The sequence below is a fragment of the Siphateles boraxobius genome, unplaced genomic scaffold (assembly GCF_051911475.1).
Source record: "Siphateles boraxobius isolate OS27281-9 unplaced genomic scaffold, OSU_SipBor_1 130, whole genome shotgun sequence".
In the NCBI taxonomy this organism is placed as follows: Eukaryota; Metazoa; Chordata; class Actinopteri; order Cypriniformes; family Leuciscidae; genus Siphateles; species Siphateles boraxobius.
Genome location: NW_027508734.1, coordinates 12,177,847 through 12,182,998, shown reverse-complemented (window position 1 = coordinate 12,182,998; position 5,152 = coordinate 12,177,847). Strand labels below are relative to the sequence as shown.

Below are 5,152 nucleotides of genomic sequence, written 5' to 3'. Positions count from 1 at the left end.
TCGTTTACACTAAAAGTGTTGTATACTCTGCTGCGCATAATAGCACCAAATTAATAAAAAAACACTATATTGACCACATTCTTTCTGTCATTTTGTGTGCATGTTTGTGATGACATAAGATACACAAGTGCACTGGGGTTAGAATCAAGTTAAGTGTGAAACCAGACCAACACCATGGGCGCACTGGGAACAATCGCACTAGGACTTGAACCCCAGCAAATGTGCCCAATGTGAAAGCCCCCTAAGACATAAGCACCTTGCAGAGCCCAAGTCCACATCATAAAACCTTACAAATCTGAGTGGAGAGGACCAGCCTGCTGCATCACACATATCTTTTAAGGACACTCCTGACAAAAAAGGTTTTAGAAGCCGACATACTTCTTGCCAAATGAGCTTTACCAGCCATTCGTGAAGGTTGTCCAGAAGCTTCGTAAGCAAGTGAAATAGCCTTGACTATTCACTTGCTCAGCATCTGCTTGGTCGCTGGGCCTTTCTTAGGCGAACCAAAGCACAGAAATAACTGATCTGACTTTCTCCACAGGACAGCTCTGTGGATATAAGTGTCAAGTGCTCTAACTGGACACACCAAATTTCGCTTTCCTGGTCTGAGTTCAAAAATGGAGGAGGATAGACAGCTAGTAGAACTATGGGTCGTGGCACATTAGTTGGCACTTTAGGCACATAGCCCAGTCTTGGGTGTAGGGATGCTTTCACCATTCCTGCTGCAAATTCTAAGTGCAAATTCTAAGTCCCTGTCGGCCATTCCTTGTTTTGTGTGTGTGTGTTGCGTCTGTATTGTTTGCAGGTGCTGGCTGATTGCCGTGTGATTGGGAGCACCGGAATGCAGGTGTTCTTCGTTTCCTATAAAAGCTGCATGTTTCCTATCGCTGGGAGTCTGCTTTGGGGCTGTGTTGGACTTTGTGGCAGTTTCTTATCCTTCCGCGAGGACTGCGAGCCTAGGCGCTCTCCTCGAATATCGCACGTCGGGACCGGAGCAAGGAGAGCACATTAAGCCCCATCGAGGGCTGACCATGCATGCTCCACTCCAAAACAAACAACGGACAAATTGTGTGTATATACCCACTTATAATGCATCGAGTGCAGGGAGAAATAAACGATTTAAACTGTTGTTTGCATGCCATACTCCTGTCTAAATTTATAGTGCTTGAACAGACAACAATAAATAGACAAGGAGAATTAAACACAGAGTGCTTGCTGAAGGCACAGAAGCTGACATTTTTTGGTACAAGCGCTCTTTATAGCTTCCTGGTTATGGCGTCACCCTGACGTCCCGCCATTCCATGGACTGATTTCAAATGTGCTTCAAAACAAAATCACGCAGAGGCGTCCCCACAGCGTTGCTACTGTGACGCAGAGCGATGTCCTTCGAAGGGGAACTGCGTCAGCGGTAGCACAAACGCAGATTTAAAGGTTCAACGTCAAGTGTGCCGCTCTAAGTTGTGTTCTTTTGCACTTTAATCAGTTTGAATTATATGTTTACATTATACAATTTTGTGTACTGTTTTATTGTTAAAGGTCCATTTTGTTATTTAAAAAAGTTACTAAACTTGTTATTAGAAGGACAACACAGTATTTCATTGTATATCTTTTCAACCTGTTTTTGTAGCGCAAAACAAAACTGTGATAAAAGCCCCTATCCCCACACTTTTGTAATATTTTCAATATATTTACCATTTGTATTAAATTCAATATAATGATATAAATATTTCAAGGTATTACTATTGCACCAGTACACGTTTCATATACAGTAAGCCAAAAGATGGCATTTAAGAAAAATAAAAGTTGCAAATGCGGGTTTCACAGCTATGCCATATGGAACCAGGTTCCCCAAAGAACCTTTCAGTGAACAGTTCTTAAAAAAAAGTTTCCTTAGTGTGAAGAACATTTTAAAAAATCTAAAGATTTTTTTTCCACTGTGAAGAACCTTTTATGTAATGTAAAAGGTTCCATGATGTTCCAAGATCCTTCATGAAACCACAAATGCCAATAAAGAACCTTTATTTTTAAGAGTGCATGTAATATTATGAGAATGTATATATATATATATATATTACATTCTCATAATATTACATGCACTCTTAAAAATAAAGGTTCTTTATATATATATATTTATATATATACTCGGCTACATATCTAATCATCTAGTAATATATATATATATTACTAGATGATTAGATATGTAGCCGAGTAAGGTGTATCTGTGAATGCAAAGATATGGTAATCTCCTCTTGGGCCGAAATGGTATTCAGTATTTCTCCCTGCACAAAATGTGCTGCTTCTTTGACTCTATAGTGACAGAGGTTGACTTCTGTCTGCTCAGCACTTCAATAACATTTCCATTCAGTGCTTTAACACTTAAGAACTGCAGTTTGACTTCAATCAGGCGTTTCCACCATGGACATTTCGTGACCTTAACCTGCATAAAGGAATGCTTTATTCTCGGCAGGCTCTGCCATGGGTTAAACTTGCTCTGTGTAAGACGTTACCTCTACATGTCCGTGTAAAACCAGAGATATACTGCTTCTGCAATTATATTCAAAGGCACCAGATAATTAGGGTTCAGAGCTAATCAAATGGTCACGTCAATATTTGCTGTATTTCTCAGAGACTGAATCAAATGCTAGAGATGAATCACTTCTAGAGACATCAAAAATGGCCGGAGTGGCTGTTTCCTCTCTTTTATGTCAATTGATTGTATCTTCACTGCAAATGGAGTGACAATATTTCCCTTTTATCGTCTTGGCTGAGCGACAGGAAGTTGCTCAATACAAGGCTTTGCCTCGTTTGATGCATTTTCACAGAAAACACAGCAGAACTGAATGGTGTCCTTGGAGGTGTCTTGAAGACAGTTCATGAGTGTTGGGGGAAAAGTCAGTAGCGCTCTGTGACTACTTGTTGACGGTCAAGGCCTCTGAAACACCTGTGAAATTAAACACAAGACTCAGCCTCTGACTCATCCACATGTACAAGACACAGCATTCATTCATTTAATCACCAAAAAAAAAAAAAAAGTTCAGAATACATCTGTCATACAAAACTGTGAGTCCTTGATGATGATTTATATTTACAAAAAAACATCTCTTTTAAAGCAGTAATGCCATATAGGCCGCTGTTCGTGAGCTGTATCGTTCAGTTTCGTTCCGACAAACGGGGCACTACATTTTCTTTTGCTCAATATGTTCAACGTTAATAAAAGGTATCCAAGCAAAACGTTCTCCACGCATTATCCTGCAGTTAATGAGAAAAGCGTAATTTATTGGCGCACTATTGACTGCGTATTGAGACATATAAAACTGTTTAGCTAGATTTTCAACCAATCAGCATCGAAAATTTAAGTAGGTCAGAGCCAAAATCAAGCCAATATCCCTACGCACATGTAAACATTGAGGACATAAGCAGCGCATCTTCATCTGATAGCGGCGATCAAGCTCGATTAACACCCGTAAAGTGTATTCTTCATGTCGGAAAAGATGGTGGGAAAGGTCCGCAGCCCTTTACTGACTCCGATGGGAAAAAATCAAGCAATGTGCGAAGGAATGGCTCAAAACGTCGGACACTATGGAGCTAGCTATTGATCCCATGCTGCAGGTAAGTTACTTCCATAACATATGAATATTTTTTCATTATTTTTGGGTGATGCTAATTTACAAACTTTTGTCACATCAGAATCTCGATAAAAACATCGACATGATGAGAGACGTTGTCCTCCGTTGCTTGATCTGTTATCTGGGCGAAAAAGAGGATGACCTCATCCAAGAGTACAATGTGACTAGAATTATTCTATATATTTATGGTGTTTTGAGAAATGTATTTGTACATTGTTTTTATTTATAAAAATAGAAATGCAACTTAAACAATAATCTTTTTTCCAATTAAATTATATAAAAGCTAATGTGAAAATATGTAACACAAAATAGATTTTTGTCAGCCACTATATGAAAAAAGGTAACACTTTATTTTGATGGTCCACTTTAGACATTCTACTGACTATAAGTAACTGCAACTACATGTTAACTTATTAACCCTAACCTAGCAGTCTACTAATACTAGTTATTTGACATGTAGTTACTTACAGTTTGTAGAATGTCTATAGTGGACCATCGAAATAAAGTGATACCTTTTTTATATAGTGGCTGACAAAAATCTATTTTGTGTTAAATATTTTAATATATTGGTTATATTAAAAAATTTAACCAATAAATATAACTTGTATTTATTGTAGTTGTCTTAGCATTTTAATAGAATCACAATGTAGATATCCTGCAGCACATAATGAAAATTGGCATCTCCAAGAGGGATTATCAGGAGGATTTCAGCATGGATTTCTTGGAGGGGATGCAAGTCATGGCATGGCTTGGAAAATCATTTAAGAGCCTGTGCTGTTCTTCTTGGACTCACGTATGCACTAAACCTCACCTACCCGAAAGAACTGAGGCACACCTTTGAAGCCTTTCAGAAGCTCTTCTTGGAACGCGATTGTAACAATGTTCAGGGAAGAAGGAGGCGGGAACAGGCGAACAATCACACATACTTTATTTAAAATAAAATAAACAAACTAAAATACCGCCAGCAGCCCCTCGCGGACGACTGCTGGCTTACCCAAAATAAACATAACGGCCAGCAGCCCCTCGCGGACGACTGCTGGCTAAAATCAAACACAACTAAAAACACAGGCCTGTTCCTCTCTCGATCACCAACGTCGTCGCTCCCCCTTTATGCTTCCGCTCCTTAGTGAGAGATGCGAGACCGGTGTGCTTCACAGGTGTTGCTCATTAGCAATCGCACCACCGGCCTCGCGCCGTTCTCTCACGTCCCTCGGCCGTCCTGTTCGCCACACCCTCGTTTGCAAGTTTTCCCCGAAATTATAACACTTAAAAACAAACTCATGACTTAGATTGAGACAATGCATTATGACCAAGTTCTGCCGAAAATAAACTGCATTGATTGATGAACGTTTAATATTGTTCTACATACAAGCTTTCAGCAAGTACAAATTATTTTAGATGTTTTGTTACAAGTTATTCACAAGTTTTAGTCAAGAATGTGACTTTTCCAACAGAAATTTGTATGCACATGTTTTTGTGTAACAAAATGATCTTTCTCAATGACATGGGAAATTTTAGCTTTTTTT

The 5,152-nt window shown here is 39.1% G+C and overlaps 1 long non-coding RNA gene across 1 annotated transcript; it reads left to right on the top strand.

Moving 5' to 3' along the window:
- The first annotated feature begins 3,472 nt into the window (after positions 1 to 3,472).
- Positions 3,473 to 4,330, top strand: LOC143737115 (uncharacterized). The gene is made up of 3 exons (XR_013203617.1): positions 3,473 to 3,609; positions 3,688 to 3,786; positions 4,264 to 4,330. It is a non-coding gene; the product is annotated as an uncharacterized LOC143737115 (long non-coding RNA).
- The last annotated feature ends 822 nt before the right edge of the window (positions 4,331 to 5,152 follow it).